This window comes from Caloenas nicobarica, chromosome 9 (genome assembly GCF_036013445.1).
Source record: "Caloenas nicobarica isolate bCalNic1 chromosome 9, bCalNic1.hap1, whole genome shotgun sequence".
NCBI classification, from domain to species: Eukaryota; Metazoa; Chordata; class Aves; order Columbiformes; family Columbidae; genus Caloenas; species Caloenas nicobarica.
The window spans coordinates 21,455,169-21,473,266 of record NC_088253.1 but is presented as its reverse complement, the minus strand read 5'-3'; positions in this window follow the sequence as shown (position 1 = coordinate 21,473,266).

The window sequence follows — 18,098 nt, the reverse complement described above, 5'->3', positions numbered from 1 at the left end:
GACGCGATGCAGTAAGCCCCGATTCCATACTGGATATTTCTAATGCCAAAAACTACTCCAGAAGTAGCCAGTGCAGGCCTTAGTACGCACAGGATTTCCAAAACGCTTTCACGTCTTCGAAGCACTATGCAAACAGGAGCTAATTGAACTTTAATTAATGTCTTGACAGGTAAAAGGTTTTTCATTTTGCTTTTAGCTAACGCTCATTCATTGCTGGTGGAAATCACCTAAGACCCCAACTAAAACACTCTCAGGGTAAACAGGCTGTGATTTGCTGCATACCTTTAGCTAAGAACTGAGTGAACACTTTTTTTGTAAATGTATTTACTTATCCTTTGAAAAAAAAAATCCCTGTTTTTTCCCTCCATGAAGATAGATAAATAGCAAGCTGGAATTAAATGACAGAATATATGTAAAACAGAGGGGAAAGGTTAAATACCCGAGTAAAATTGGGCTTTAAAACAAAAGTCCATTCTTGGGGTGTAAACAAAGTGTCCAGTCCTTTCATCAAAAGTGTTTACAGCTTATTTTTGTAATATGAGTCTAAGTGGATAATGTAGCACACAGCATGGGTCTGTGCATAAATACGTTCCTGTTTGTGATTTTAAAAATCATAACATCCTTTGAAATATGAAAATCCTGAGTCTTGATACAATCCATATTATTGAACTGATGCCAGCCACCTATATGTATCTGATTGGCTTGCAGCAACCCGGGGATTTGATAAAGACCTGTTTTAAGAGCATAGACTTTGTAAGGTGGTAATGAAATGACACATACTGTGCAGTGATTCAAAAAGATGCTGAGTGTTTCCTCCTTCCCTGCTTAAGATTCAATGGAAATGCTCAGTCTTCAGGTTCTTTGGAAAATCAGGTCATTTAAGACCAAAGAGATTATTTTCAGAAACAAGCAGTGACTTAGAAACTCAAGGCTCTCAACAAAAAAAATCTTGATCTTGCTGACATTAGCAAGAAAAGGTCTTGGTGCCTTGAGGACCTCCGAGATCCCATCTACCTACCTGTTTTTGGGTTTTTTATCCAACATCTCAATGCTAAGAAGCTTCTTCCACTTGTTCAAGGCCCTAATCAAATCGTAGGGCAACAGGTTTGTTGAAAGCCTCTCCTTCAACCTGTATGGTCCCTGCTAGAAAAGAAAACCCCACGGACACCTCAATTAGATGGTCTTACTCCCTTCAAGAAACACAGCACACCACGGTCCACGCTGCAGTGTAGAAGTTCTTGCTCTCTGATTCTTGTAATGGAAGTTGTTTTGTGGCAGGAACATGGGCCCCAGTGCCAGGTAGGAAGCCCACGTTATGTTGCCTTCTGCCAGTTCTAAACAGTTTCCAGTAAGAGAGCAAGGCCATATGGTCATCTGCACATACCCCAGTACATATAGACTCCACCTGTGGTTTGGGTGTACCACAAAGACAACATGGGAATTGGTGCCTAAATTTGGGCACCTCGCTGGGAATTCTGGTCAAAAACCACTTCAAGAAAGCTGGACCTGGACCAGCTTGTCCTGCATCACCTGATGTTTGTGCTGGGAACGTAAATGATGCTTCTTCCCTCTCGTGTTCTCCCAACTACAGCGCATCGGTGGTGGGTTCTGGCAAGGTTTGCTGAGAAATATTTTGAAACCCTAGAAGGAGGGAGGATGCAGGCATAAGCTCTCAGAAACCCATGTTCATTTGTGACTGAGAGCTTTTTGGATGCACTAACTACATTTTTAACAACGAGACCATTGGCAGGACTTTCTAAAATCATTGGTCTCCTCCACCAGAAAAGAGAGAGCCAAACCCTTTCCATTGAGTTTGCTGTCGATTGTTCTTGTTTCTTGTGTTGCTACAGGAAGCACTAGAAGCCAATGTCTTTAATAACTGGGATCCAAGCAGCTTTCTTACATCTCCTTGATGTTTTGTTCAAACCAATTTATATTAAAAGTTTTGCAAATTCTGATCAAGTTTACCATTAGGAACAATTCCTGTTATTCAACATTTCCCTTTGTTTAATTTAATCCGATTTATTCTAAATTTCTTCTCATGCCAGTGAAACAATTTCTTTCCTTTCCTGGTGGTTTACAGCCCTCATAAACATGCAGACAGTTATCATGTCATCTCTTAGTCATAATTTGGGCAATTGACACATATTTAGATCTTCTTAATCTTTTCTCATAAGCCAGTCCCATTTGGCTCTTCATAATTTTTTTTCCTCCTTTTTTCATTTTTTCCCCCCTCTGAGCTGTCTCTGTGGTGTTGATATCTTGCTGAGGTTCCCTGGATGGAACAGCATTCAAGAAACTAGACGATCACCATTACCACACTTTGGAAAACTGTTCTCTCTCTGGTCAATTAAGCTTCATCTCTCTTTATGGAGTCCCCATATGCGACAAGTTTTCTGCTGCCATATCATACAGCCAGCAGAGATCAAATGTGCTGCCCCGTTGGTGGTTGCATACCCTTACATGCCTGTAGGCTCCTTCTGCAGGAGATGACTTACTCTGAGTTGAGGGCTTGCCAGAAGTTCAGCTCCAGTGTTTTTCACAAGTGTTTCCCCTTCATCTGCAAACACAATGAGCATTTTGTTTGCTGTGTCTTCCAGCTTATTAATGAAAAAATTAGATAAAGTTAGGCATAACTCCTTTTCTTCTCCCACTAGAACCTACTTCATTGCCTCAAACCTGACTTATTAAAATTCACCTTAGTTTACAGCATCTCAGCCAATGCAGAGACCACAGACATGTACTTATATCCAGGCCAGATTGAGTCAATGTTTCAAATAAGATTTTATGAGACTATCAAATGCTTCACTAAAATATGGATATATTTGCCCAGAACCCAGTGTAGCTATTTTAAACTTCCTGGCCAGGCAATAAAAGTTGGAGTAGCTGGTCACGAGAATGTCAATACCTCTTACGGAGGTCTTCTGCTAGTTCAGAGCCAAAAGTAATGTTTTTAAAACAGCTTTCCTCCCCGCTAAAAGGCTCTGAGCCCCAACTGCTGTATCAGCACATCGAAGTTGTTTAAAGTAGTAGAAAATGTGGGCACAACTCCTTGACTGGACAGATCCAACCATTGCTCCTGTGATATTCAGATGGAAAACCAAGGTGAGCCTAGACACCACATCAACCTTGTTAGTGTCCTACTGTGCATTAGCTAAATCACCTTGTCTCTTGACACTACAGGTACGTGGTGTCAAGACTGGCATGGGATATTGATGTCCACCTGTGCGAACGTGCCCTCCTAGCACCTTTGCGCTGCTCTGAAGTCATCTTAGCCCATTGCAAAGGAAACTTGGAACTGGGAAAAGAGAAGTCCAAGACCTGAGGGCACTACACATTGTCTTGTCATCACCTGACTTAATAGTTAACATTATTATTAGATTTAAGAGAGAACATAAGGAATGCATTTGTCTGGAATTACTTATCACTTGGAAGTCTAGGCTCACAAGAAGAAGATATGAACAGCTTTAGCAGGTCAGACTGGAAGTCCATACCAAATAACCTCCTATCTGCAACTGTAGTGAGAGCCTAGGAAACAGTACAAATGTATTAATAGGTCAATTCTACAGCGATACTTCCCCCAAAATACTTGCCCAACTTACAGTGGCTTCTGGCTCAGGCACTTTCTGAACCAGATGTGGCATCTTTCTGTTTAATACAAAACCCAGATGGGCTTTAAAAACCTACGATGGGTTTTTCTTTCATGAATGCATCCAGTAAACTTTTAGCACTCCTGTGGCAAGGAGCTCCACAAGATGACTAAGCATGGCGTCAGGAAGGATCGCTCCTTCTCGGTTTAAACTGCCAGCTACCAGCTTGATTTCATGCTTCTGAGTTTTTATCTTAGAAGAAGAAACAGCGAACAGCTGCTTGCTGTTCTCTCCTTGTCACTCATAATTCCCGAGAGCTCCATCATGTCCTCTCAGTCACCTCTTTTCTGGCTGAAGAAACCTGGTCCATTTGATCGTTCTCACACTGAAGACTTTCTAAGTCTTTAATTATCCTTGGCGCCCTCCTCCAAGTCTGTTCCAGTTTGACTAGTTCCTTTGGGAGCCGGAAGATTTCAGGTATTTCAGGTGAAGATGCACCAAATATTTACAAAGTAACACGACATATATATATTTTTATGTACATATATACATATATATATATTCTTCATGTCTTTCTTAGTAATATCTAACATTCATTTTGCTTTCTGAGAGCTGCGGATAAAATGCATTTCACAGTATGATCAGTTTTATAAGATTCTGTATTATACCTCTAACTCTCCTCAATTATTAGAGTTAGTTTAGAGCATAACAGAGTTAGATTTAGTGGAGAAGATTTCCAGGACCCTCCTCCCCTATGTACATCACTTGAGATTTATCTGTCCTGAATTTTACCTGATGTTTTATCACTCAGCCATATACTTCCAAATGGATTTGTGGCATCTCATCACAGTCAGCCTTCATCTTTAGCCCGTGAATAATCTAGTACTATTATCACTGTATTCTCATCAGTCTGTCTCCACTCTCATAGTATAACTTCTTTTCAATTTTTCCTAGGACTGATGCTAGACCCCAATCTATCTGTCAAGTGGAATGACCCATGCAGATCTATAGCCTTAGTGACTGCTGAAATGCCTTGGAAGGCATCTTTCCCTGCTAGGATGAGTGATGTGGGAAGAAAAACAGAAAGAAATTTCCTCTTATTCCTAGAAATAAATTACAATTGTTCTTTAAGTCTGCAGACGTCTGGCTATTACATCATCTGAGGCTCTGGTGCTTCTACTAACAATCACTAACAAAGGAGATGCATTTCCTTCAAGGAATTTCACCATTTACACATCTGATATTAATTCTTGTTGGGCCAAAACAAGAATAGGAAAAAGTGACTTTTTCAGTTTGTGTTTACGTTTTCCCAGGCCACAAAACATCCATTGACTACGAAACTTAAATTTACTGCATAACAAATGCCCGCTTTCGTAATAAGTTAATAAAGCTGTTTCATAAATAACAACACGAGAAGCTACAGATGCCAACCTAAGAAAAAAAAATACAAGCAACGTTCAGTTTTAATCTGATTCTTTATTAAATATTTATCGCATTATCTGAGAACCGAAGAAACTTGGTTCTCCTCGGTCATTCTGAGACTGAAGTCAGCAAAGGGATGGCAAGAGGGATACCTCATGCCTTCTGGGGGTTATAGATCTCACTTTCAGCCTGCAAATTGATTGCTTGCTCCTATTTCCCCATCCCTGAGACACGGAGGATGTTTCTTTGCTCACTTACATGGGAGAAAGTGCTAATTTAGAAAGTGGGGTGGAAAACACTGAAACCTGGGTTAACAGTAGCTCAGCCCAAGCTCGGTGGTTATAGATAAAATGAGCCAGGAGCAGATCCCTGGCACTGGGGTGGCGGGGCTTGCAGCCCCATGGCATCCGAGCCACTGGGATGGTCCCTGGGATCCGGGTATCCGCTCACCCCACCCTGCACATCGGTCGCAGCAAATTTTCCCGATGGGCAGAAAGCATGGCTGAGCAAATATGCACATTGGGCCAGGAAGGGGAATAAAACACAACGTTGATTATTATCTAAATATTACCCTCTTTGAAGTGAGCAGGTCTGTGTTTGGGGAGGATCGAATACTCTTTTCTCACAGTTTGAGGCACATCATGAGCTATTTTGTGTTCTTGCTGTTGTGAAGATTATTTCACTACAGCCTATTGCAAAAGGCTAAATAAGGTGAAGGGCAGGGGAAGGCGTGAGGATACAGACACCCTACGGTGTCCGGCTGAAAATTGCCTACGCTATAGCACAACACGGCCATCGGTCGTCTTCCAGTGCAACTGCTGGGGGGGAAGACAAGGGGGACAGGCTGACTTTAGGGTCCTCTTCTTCACTGCCCCACACCAAGCAGCACCAAGAAGTGTTCCAGCAAGCAGCAAAGGAGTACAGGTGGGATAACTGTCCGGGGAAAATCTCTCTGCAGTGCACCATCCCTCTTTGCTCCTTTATTGAGTTTGAGAAGCTGAGATTTGAGCTTTATTCTTTCCTGGGAAGGTTTTATTCTTTCTCTTTCTCCCTGTTCTCCATTGGGCAAACAGCAGGTTAAAAAAGTTAGCAAAAGTGGACTTGCACACATGAAGAATCTGGTCAACGTTGTATTCAGTCCTTGCCACACATGCATAATGTCCTGTATTTAAAGGATGCATTTGGAAATAAGCCTGCTTTTTTCCACTATTTATTCAATTTCTCTCCTTTTTCCCCAAGCACCTGTTACAGGGAAAAGTCAGTGAGTGTTGGTGTCATTCAGGATCGGGCCAGGACAAGCAGAGCTCTCCTGCATCAGTGTTTTTCAGGGTTTTACCACATTTGGATGCAGCCTGGAGTCAGAGATCTGGGACGAATTGTCCTTCTGCATCTTCTTCTTGTGCCACTGAGATATAAAACAGAAAGCGTCAGCTTGCAATAAACTCACAGATGTGTTAAGTAACACACAATGAAGGTTCTTTCCGCAAACTGCCAAAAGGAGAAGACTACAGTGGGAGTAGGAAAGGGCAGGCTGCCTCTCTGCCAAATTTGGCAGGCTGGATTTTACATCTGCTCCCCAATCTATTAGAACCTCATTTATCTGCGTCATCTCCATCCCCTGCCCTATGCTAAGGGACATGTAAGGATAAGGAGATTCAGCCTCTCCAGGGATGCTGGAGCTGCAAGAACAATGCCAGTGCCGAGGAAAGTTTCTGAGAGTTTAAGGATTTTGGAAGGTACTGTAACAAAAAAGAGGGAACGTTTCTGCTCATGCAGGGACCGTTTTCTTAACCAGAAATAAATCAGATATTTGGCATTTTCTGAGTTGCCGCCCTCCAGAAAGAACAATATACAGCTGGCTGTGTGAGGATCAAGTGTGATGATGGGAAGTGTGATGAAGGGAAGAAAAAGGACACATCTATGGCTTCAAGCCTGCAGGATGCATTTCCATGTCATGCTGAAGACTTGGGCTGGCATGCCCTCAGCAGAGCTACTGAAAGAGATGCTTTTTTATGGCCAGAGATAATTTTCTTCTGAATATGAAAACCCAGGGACAAAAATGTCTCTATTTTCAAGTGTTGGAGCGGAGAGGTTGCGAACTGCATTCCTGAGCCAGCACAGGTTTCTGTGCTGGGGTGGGAGCTGAGTGGGAAGTCAGTGGTACCGGGGATGCTATTGGGAATGGTCCACCACACTTTGCCCCTGACACTTCTGGCATCTTCTGCACTCTTTGCCACTGGGAGCCTTTGAATCATGCCTGCATAAACCCATAGAAAGAACAGGAATTAAGTAAAATCCAGCTTTTCACTTATCCCATGCAAGCTTGGTCCTCAACCATATCTTCAAATGACTTTTTGGGGTGACACATCTAGATTGAAAAGTTATGGGGCACAGATTGGGCCAGATCCCCTTTGCACCAGCAGTGATCAGACCCTCTGCGTACCCCCAGCTGTCCAGGTTGGCAAAACCCAGACATTTTCTGGCCTCATAAATGATGTTTTCTATAGCATACGCAAATAAGTGCACCCACTGATTTTGTTTTGGAGCATTTGAACAGGAGTCATGTTTTTAAAACTTTCTGTCTGAAAAATGACCTGAAGGAGGTTCCTTATACGAGTGAAACTCCATAACGGGAGCCATCCTCCAATTATTCCTTCATACTGGGACGACAAATGTCTCCAGCTGGGAGCCTTGCCACTTTGCTTCCTTCCATGTAGAAAGAAGGGAAAGGTTGAGAACTGAGGTTGTGAATCCCTGCTGTACTCCTGGAAAGTAATAATATTAATAGCAGCATCAGTAATAGCTCTTAAATCAGGAGGGCTCGCTGCAGCTTGCTCCCACGAGGCTTGCATGACAGCATTTAACGTTCACAGGAATGACATGTTCCCAGCAAGAACATTCTCATTTGCATTATGGCAGAACATGGAGACCCAAGTCAGATCTGAAGTGTTGAGCAAACCTGATGTGACAACATAGTCCTTGTTTCCATCCCATGTTTAGTCTAAGCTAACCCTTTGCAGACCCTCCTCCCTGCTCCGAATGAAAGCTTTGCGAAAAGGCACACGCAATGCAATAACAAGGAATAAAAAGTATGAAAGCAAAAGAAGAAAGGAGGCAAAAAGCACTTGAACCTCCATTGCCTCCAGAATTCCTGTAAACCCTCAGACTTCTCTGTTTTCTAATAAACGTAATGAGATTTAAGGCTTCTCTGTTAATTACCAGAATGTGGAATGAACTCTTACATGAGTAACATCATTGTCTATTTTTGAAAAGTAATAAAATCGAAGTTAGGTTAAGACTTCATTATGTTTTTCTATGCAAACACTATGCCAAAGCACAACGTGTTATTAACACATGTGTAAGAAATAAGCTGACACATGTTGCATTCGCCACAAAGCCAGCAAGAAGTCCAAAGTACATGGAGGAAGATATCATTATCAGACCAAACTACACTCTCCAACTATCGTCTCAACTATTCCATGGGTAATTATTCCTGATTTTGCAAAATGATAAAAATTCGTTTTCTTATGAAAGCACAGTCCCTCATTTGTAAGGAGTCCAGTGTTCAGATCCAAATCCCTTTACAACAGATAGAAATGACTCATTAAATTCAACACGGTTTGGATCAGTCTCCTGCGTGGGAAACTCTCTAAAATCATGGTGAAATTTTACATATGTACAAGCTATAGAATTATTCTCTGTGTTTTATTTGTATAATCATCCAGGAAAAAGCTGAAAACTAAGGAAGCTGATCTGTTCCCAAGAGAAGGAAAAATAAGGAGAAAACTGTATCCTAACAGAAAACAATTAATTCTGCTTGTGGGATGAACATTTCAAAGCAGAGGACCAACTTCATGCATTTAATGATTTTAGGAGCACGAATCCCACAACAGATAACAGGACGTCACTTTTAATTTAGCTATATGCCTTTAAAAATGCTTCCCCTAATTATGAAGCTGTTCCTATAGGTATGAAGCATGCATATTAGGTATACACAGAGGAAGGATAACGTGCTACCCTCATTAAAACAACCAGAAAATATTACGCATTTTAAAGAAACAATTCAATATGTTTTCTTTGTGTTCAGCTTGAAGGTTACCTAGCAATTATTTTAACTACAGGAAATTACAAGTAAGATTATCTTTTCTATTTTTTTCTTGTAAAATAAAATATGAAATTATTATGCATATCTTTACTGCAAGAAATATGACTTTAAATATAGTAATGTTGTACAAATGACAGGCAACCAGAAGTAGGTTCGTAATAAAATATAATGCAATAAGTTTCTGCTTTTCATAAATAAGTATGATGTAACATAGACTAAGGTTTTCACTATTAATGATTTTTTAAAATACTATACTGTGATTTTAAAATGGAACTGATATCTGCAACCTCAACAGTAATATAGCGCTTTTATTCATGTTCGTATCACTATAATGCACTGGTTGTTAGTGTTATTTTGTACTGAGAATAATATTTTATAATGCTCAGTTTCTATATTGTGGCTGTTAATGTGTTCTATGATTTACGATCGATTTTGTTTTTCAGATCAAGAGTTCTGTGTTTCAGAGAAATATTTTGCCAACGTTGTTATTCGGCTTTTAAATTCCATTTCAGTGTTAACATATTTTTAAGGAGTGAAGCTAAAGAACAAATATAGCACATATGTTTTGAAAACTATACAGCCTTGTATAGTTTTCATGCACAGCCAAACATTCGTCATCATCTCCCTGCTGCTTTATAACCACTAATGTTATTATTCCTTTTTTTTTTTTATTTTTATTTTTTTTTTTGCTAGGTAGCAATATTAATGAGATATCATTTCCCTGCTTTTGTAAAAATCTCTCTCATGTTGCTTGTTCAGTGGATAAAAACTCACAAGGCAATAAGTAGTGAGACCACCACTGAAACCTCATACTCTGGCTTTCGGCTCAGCAAACTCACAAAACAAGCTTCACATTTCACCCTGTCCCCTGCGTTTGCTCTAAGCTGCACCGAATTGCAGAAGCAAAAAATTCTTCCCGTCCCGCACATTCACCATCAAAGAATCCAATACATTATGACTGAGGCAGATCGCAAAAAACCCCAGAAACAAACAACCAGGCAAACTGATTAAACATCAGCGAAAAAAGTTCTTAGACATCAGATTTCCTGAGCTTTTTCCCCTCTCTCGCTGCACTACTTACTTGTAATTACGTCTGGGGCCATTCCTTCCTATTCCACAGGATAAACTGGAATATACTGCTCGGCAGTTTTGTCTCTAGCTCTTTAAACACTAGAGACCTTATATGCAAACAAACTTTTTTTTTTCCCCCTGCCTGTTATGAAATTTTAATGATCTTCCAAGGCTCTCAAAATCAAACCAACTTTCTTCCCTCCCCCTGCCCCAACAGCTTGGCTTCTTTCTACCTTTTGTTTCAGAACTGTGCCCAAGCTAAATATACTAAACCAGGAGGGAATTATAACTTTAAAATAGGGGTTAAAGTGCCCCTTGTTTTCCTGCATCTCTTCCCGTTGCTGGTAAGCCGTGGCATTGGGCTTGGGGATTGTTGGAAAAAGCAGGTTGTGGAATGGAAACCGGAGCAGAGATGTGGTCTCCAGACAGAGAGTCCTCAAAAAAGGAGGGGATGAGAAGTGCCAGCCCTGGTGTACGCCAAACGGCTTTGTGATGGATGTGTTTATCCTTAAAACTAAGCTCTCATTCAAGGCTGCGATAGCTGGGCTCGGGCAGGCGGATGGCAGAATTACGCTGGGCTAAGACAGGGTCTATGTTAAGGCACCTTGTTTAAGCGCTCCCTGATGCATCAGTGAGACAGTTTTTATTAAAGGTGATCTGTAGAGCTCAAGGATCACCTTAAGGGATCCCAAATGGGCTTTATTTTGCTGGGAGAGCAGACAACATCCCTCCACAGCCTTCCCCACCTCTGGGCACAGCTGGACTCAAAGGACCCCAATGCATTAACAGGGAAGCTGCGAGGTGACGATAAATGCCAGAAAATAAGTAAAACACCTGGTTAGTCTGTGTTGCTGGCATGTTATTTTCTTAACTCAGGACTTGCCTGGAGATGATGAGCAGTGCCCTAAACTCTGCCAAAGGTATCTTTGCAGTTCTTGTTGATTCTTTTCACCTCAACGCCTCCAATTTCATAGTGTTTGAGAATGATTCTTCTAAAACACCTCCTACTCCAAATCCTGCATGGGGAAATTACACATAGATGGAAACTACAGCTTATCTGAACATTCCCTAATTGATGCCAAGTGCTTTTAGCCAGAGGGGTTGTTTGGAGAGCTGGCTGGCAATCCTTAAAATGTTGGTTTGTACCCCTGAGCTACAGCGAAGCCGTCATTACATGTGGAGCTAGCAGGTTGCAGCCCAGATTGATTCGCTTCAAAATCTGACATCTGAAGAGCACCAGCACAAAACGTGACCTGACCAGGGGCTGGCAGGAGCTAAATGTTGCTGCAGCAACCTGTGGAGTCTTCCCTGCTTCCAAAGGCAGGTTTCGGAGAAGGGTGATGTGCAACACTTGATGTGCTTAATAGATATGTGGGAAATGTAGGAATTTCACAAACATCAAAAGCGTTGTGTTGTCTCAGGATGAGATCTGACTTAACGGCGCTTGGTTGCAGAGGAGGATGTTTGGCAGCTGTCCCATACCCATTTTATTGTCCCCATCAGTCTATTAGTGTATGAATGGGGAAGAAGAGAAGAAATAGCTTGAAGAAAAGTCAAGGGAAAGCATTTGGGGTAAGAAGAAGAGGAAGAATTACAGGCAGGTAATGGGTTGGAGACTGGCGATTTGAGGAGTGCTTGAGAAGCCCCAGATCATCCCTATTTACAACAGCTCAGAGAGAGCAAGTGCTGCGTCTCCATAAAGGGGGGAAGAAGCTGCACTTCCAAATTGTCCCCAGCCCTCCTCATTTAGATTTAACCCTCTGCAAAGGGGCCGGTCACAGCTGAGCACCGCCGAGGGCTGGCCTGGGAACGGGGTCCGGGTTAGGATTCGCACACATCAGTAACTCACTCCCACGGCCCTGGGCAGCATTGTTCTCTAAAAGCAGACATGTTTCCTTCCAAGTAGCAGACATGGAAAGAAAAACACACACACAAACAAATCATCTCGTCCTTCCTTCTCCGGATGGCGAGCAGCCCGCTCCCGCTTGTCACTGAGGTTTGAGGTGGATGCGATCCCAGTCTGACAGAAGAGATGGGAGGATGAAGAAGTCATCTCCCAAGTCTCTTTTCCCTGGAAAATCCACTCCTGAGAATGGCTGGGGCTACCAAACTTTCTCCTCAACCTCTTCTATGCGCATCTCCCTGTTACCAGCCCATCTGAGCACATCTCGAAGGCAAGCATGGGCTACTTGGGGGGTTTTCCATGTGTCAAATTCTCTTTCTGCTCTATTGGAAAGGATCAGAGCTCTGTCAGGCTTCCCTAACATTCGTTCAGTGCAGCTCTCTGTGTCTCCATAAGGTCTGGAGCTTTCCTAATGTCTTTCAGGCTTTTGGGGTTTAAGACTGTAGCAGGAAAGAGATCACTACAGAAAGAAAACAGAAACAGCCTTGGGCTATTACACCTCTCCTCTTGGGCTGCGTCCAGTCCTCGTGCCCTGAAGACATTGAGACGCTGGGTAAAGCTCTGATGATAAAAGTTCCTGGGTGTTCTGAAGGGGATAAACCCATCCTTTGCGATAGGATCTCTACCACTTGTTGCCCCGGCTCCCTTACTTGTCCCTCATCGGCTGTTTTTTTTAAGCTTTCCCTCCTCACAAAATAATCAGTAAATCACAACAAGCTGAAAACACAGTTGGGCATCTGTCCTACCGCTGGGGCTTTTGGCTGCTTCGAGATCATTAAACGGGCCTGGCTCTACACAACCTGACAAATACGGGGTGAACTTTACCCCCAGGTCTGCCACCTTCACACAGCAAGGGCACATATTCCACAGCTGGGGAGCTGTTATTCGACTCGGACTGTACCACAGGTCAGAATTTATGGCTTTGTTATTATTATGTTTGTGAGTTTTACGGCCACACGGGTCCCGCGGGAACCCGCAGCACTTTCGCTTGGCCATGTCGGTCAGACATTCATAACGTGGAGAAGAGGAAGCATTGAAAATGCTGGGAATATCCTGTCTAACACTGTCTCTCATCTCTCTGACCCTCAGGTAAGGGCCAGACTTTGTTTGCACCCAACATCGGAGGAAGCTGATAAAGGGCATAAGAGGCACATGGAGGGGGAGTCAATGGCAATGAACGCTCAGCAGCATTGCTGCCAGACACCTCTGCTGCCCTGTTTGTTCCCTCTTATGACACATGTCCCAAATTTCCTGATCATAACAGTCATCATGTTGCGCTTGGTGTTTTATTGCCCTCTGATGTCGAGCCAGGAGCTTCACAATGGGAGTTAACCTGATGTTAATGAGTTTAACCACTCCGGTTCATCTGCTGACTCCTCAGAGTGCTAATGGCGTTGGGGGGGCACAGAGGGGGATTTTTATTTGCATACAATGTAAATGCACCGCACTCTGCCCACATTTCCCTGTAAGACACTGACAGCAATAACAAGAGCTCAAAAGGTTTGTGTTTTGTCTCATGGATGCCTGTGGATCGTCAGGGGTGGTTATCACTAGTGGGGTGAAGTATCTGAGGTGGGAGCCTTTACCCCGCACATGTGATGGGTGGATGCTGGTGAACATCTGTCAGGCTTCCTTGTGGGGACTGGTTGTGAGCAAGTTTTCTGTTGCAATATAAATTGTGAGGCCACTGACATGGTGGCATCTCTTATTGGTACCCAAGATGAAGGCTGCACTGAGAAGGATGAAGCTTTCCAGCGTGGTTAGCTACCAGAAATGCTCCTGTTTGGCCATCTGACCTCCTTGCAGCAGCACAGTCCTTCCCAGCCAAGCTCATCCAGCCCTCAGGGAATCTTCACTCTTCAGAAAAGTGTAAAGCTTCCCAAATAGCAAATGTCCTAACCCCCAAGGAGCACCAGCATCTCCCACCATCCACAGCTAAGAGCCGATAGTGGCTGCTTCGTTGTCTCCCTTGCTGGGAAAGGGACATCTGGGCCAGGGACCAGGGTATCTGATGGAGATGTTGTAGGCCAGGTCTGAAATCTTTGCCTGAGCCACTGGCCTCTGAAGCCATAAAACACCAAGGTCAAACTATCCTGAGAATTTTTGCCTTTTTCCATCATCCCCCGCTCCCTCTTTCACCCTCTCCCAGGCAGGTCAGTAACACCCAGACCTCCAGGAGCCGCCTCTCTTAACAGGCACACTTTGGCTTTGTATTTTACAACACCTGGGGTTTGACATTCCTCACATTTAGATGAAGAAAATATTCAGGCAATGTCATCCTTTCATTGCTTGTCTATCCTGGATGAACAAGGGTGCGCAGATATGTGTAATTACCATTGGGATCCACAAATCTCTGTTTTGTCAACACACCATGCGAGCTAACCTTTGAATTATTAAAAAAAAAAAAATTGGAAACCATATATAATAACAAACTTAAAACTCCCTGGCACCCAATGATATGGCTGTTCTGTAGCATAGGATAAACTTTCTAAGCATTTTTTTTTCCTCCTGTCTGAAGAAGTGATTCCTTTCTCCACCTGTCCAGAGAATATATCATCTTAATTCAGCATACCTCAGCGCCTGCTGGGCAAGGGGAACGGGATACCCGCAAGCAAAGGCCAGGCCAGGAGTGCTTTAACCTAATAAGGCAGCAACGCTACAAAGGCATCTACAATTCCCCTGGATTTTTCTCTGGGGAGGCAGGTGCTCTCTGTCCTGGAGGAGCACAAACATCTGACATGGCTGTGACTTTGTGTTGTGCCTTGTCCTTTGCTGTCGCGTGTTTCGGCGCTATGGCAATTGCTGGCTCTCCCCAGAGATGCTGAGATCTTCAGCAGTGATTACCCAGAGCACCTACGATGGTTGGGTTTGTGTAACCACCACCTGGCTGCAAATCCCTGTCTCTGTTCTTGGCCGCTTGTGCCGAGAGTGACCCGAAAAGCCAAAGGCTTGATGATCATCTGGGCTGCGTGCACCAAAAATTACGCATAGCCATAGGAAGCTGGGACTGATCTGCTCGTCTGGTGCCGCCACCTGCAATTCCCCAGCAGCACATGGGATCACAAGAGGGAGAAAAGCACCCACGGAGGTAATGGTGCTGCTGTCAAAACGGCAACGGGATCTGCCGAGGACTCGGGGCAGAGGTGGTGGGAGAACAGAAGAGATTCGGCGTCCCCAGAGTCTGCGGAGTTTCCCACATGTGCCAGCAATTCACACCCCGGCTTTTACGAGGTGAGAGGAGCTGCTGGAAGGCATTTTCCCAGCTTGTCGGGGAGGCTGATGCGAACCCCCCGGTGAGGGCAGGTTCTGCAGCCCCAGGTGCAGCGGGCAGTGGTCAGCACAGCTCCCAGAGTCCACACATGCCAGCCTGGAGAACGGGCACGGGAAAAAGGTCAGCACTGCTTTTATAAGAAATGCGATATCTGTTTATTAAAAAAAAAAAAAAAAAAAAGCCTACTGATCCAGTACAGAAATGCTTCTCTGCGCTATGAGAATTTCTCTCTGGAGCTTCCAAATAAGTGAGTGAAGAATTACAAACAAAACGAAACTAATGCAAAAAAAAAAAAAAACAACAACAAAAAAGCCAAGCAACCAATCAAACAAACAAAAACCCCCAAACCAGAAGGAAGATGGAGATAAACTTCAGCTCCAATACTGCAGGCAGCGGTTGGACGAATGCAATCTGCTTTTCTGACACTCAGCAGAAAGAAAGGCAAAACAGAGCAGGAAGAAAGGAGGATCTGATTTCACGTGTTTCATCTTAATGAGCCCAATATCACACGTGCCTTTTACAACAAGGAAATGCTCTGTGGGCGCTTGAATGCCTGCATATGGATTTGTGCATATGTGTGATATACTAAAGGACTTTCAGGGCAGAGCCTCATTGTTTAAGCACAGCTCCCTGCTTGGGCATGTAAATGAATCCTTGTGGGCGCTTGGATTTGCACTTCACACTCTCAGCGAAATGTTATACATTTGTGTGTGGCGTGAGAGGGAGAAAAGGCAGTGGGTTGCCTTTTAGTTTGGGGTGACCTGGCATTATTTTGGTCCTAGCACCCCCAGACCCACTCACATACTTTTTTTTTTTTTTATTCCTCATTACATCCTGCGCAAATTCCTTCTGGTCTGAGAGTTTCCATTCTTGATCTCTGTCCAAAGGTGAGCGTTCGCTGTTGAAAGTTTGTTCTAAATTGATTTAACTATTTTTAAAAGTTACTCATTGCTGAATAAATATACCTTTCCTCCTGCAAATGTATTTCCCTGATTTCCTTCTCCGAAGGGAGCAGCAGGGATATAGTAAAACATTTTAGAAAGAATAGTCTGGTTGATACCAAGGGAGCTAAATGAAAGAGAAACAAAGAAAGCAAACAGGATATTTATGGCAACTCTAGAGAGCTCTCTGTATGTAGCCATTAAAAATAGCCCTTAAATGAACAATATTGGCTTTCTGCTCTATCCTCAATTACAGAGGACAAGCTTTGAAAGCCTCATAAGCACATCCATGACTTGTGTGAGTAACTGTGGATTGGCAGGTGAAAAGAAATAATTCTGAGCACATTCTTAACCTGCCTAAAAAGCAGTTTGACTTGCGCGTGCACTGGATAACACACACTGTTTTGTTTTTCTATGCAGTTTAATCATTTGCTATTCATTTCCTTGGAGAAAGTTTTCAGTTCTTCAGGGGAAAGAAAAATGTAGCAAAATTGGGCAGCTCCTGTGCCTTTTCCTGTTTCAGCTTTTGAGTTGCTATCCTTCCTTTCAAAAAGATGAGTAAATAAAATAGCTGAACAAGAAAAAATTACTTTAGTTCAAATTTTCTAAATAAATATAAGGGAAAAACCATACAAGGTTTACCTAATTAGCAAGTGCTTCTTAAAAAAATAAAAACCCACAGTATTTTCCCAGTTTAGGCATCACTGACTTACAGTGAAAAGATGTTGCTGCATTAGCAATTTTCATCTCCATTAAATGCCTCCAAAAGCGTCCTACACTGCCCAAATGTTCATTTTTCTGCCAAAAAATAAGCTGCTGTTTCCCTTTTTGTGTGCAAGCATTTGTCACTGATACAAGCTCAGGTCTTCCACTGTTGGTCAGAAACACACTGAAGGAAAGTATTGCCTGAGATACATCTTCCTTAGACAGCTTTGTCCTTTCTGCTCTTTCCTCCAGCAAACATATCAAATACTGCTTTAGAAAGCTGGTTTGAACAAGTGAGCCAGTGTTTCAGCATTCATTCTATTTTTCCAGCTGAATTTAAATTTTTTTTTGAAACATAAATGGCTTCATTAACGTCAATTTGCGGATCTGTTAAGATGTAGGTGGTCCGATGCCTTAAACATGACTGTACATTTGTTCCACTCCACCATGCTGAAAAAATGCTTCAGTGGGATACGATGGAAGGGATTACCATCCAACTTATGTTTTTTTTCTTTCTGTTTTCAAAAACAGCTGTGTCACAGATAGCCCTCCCCTCCCCTTGCTCCTCTGACCTCTTATTCTGCAATCCTCTTGGATTCCCTCCAGGGAGGGCAAATATTCCCTCCACCTTCCCCCAGAATTGTGTGTTCCTTTAACCTTGGAACAATCTTTAGCCACTAAAAATAGATTCCGGGCTCCAAACTTCGCCGACTCTTCTTGTGCTACAACTGCATTTTGACATTCTGTTCTCCTCAGTGGATCACACGCACTGTCCCTGCCTCCCTGCCAAGGCTGACAAAAGCACAATGTGTCACCAAAATTTTGAACATGAATTCCAACGGCCAGAAGCGTCTGGGAGAAAAAAAAAAAAAAAAAGGTGCGTGGAGATTTTTCTTATGAAGAGCAACAGAGAAAAAAATTCACAGAATTACAGCCTCATGGAAACTAGAAATGGAAAATTGGTTAGATCATCCAGGCTATTTGCCAATTCCAGATAATCCTCTATGGCACTGGCTGGTTTAAAAGCCCTAAACGAGAAACCTCTTACCAGGATCTGAAAAGATTATCCACAACCCAAGATATCTCCCAG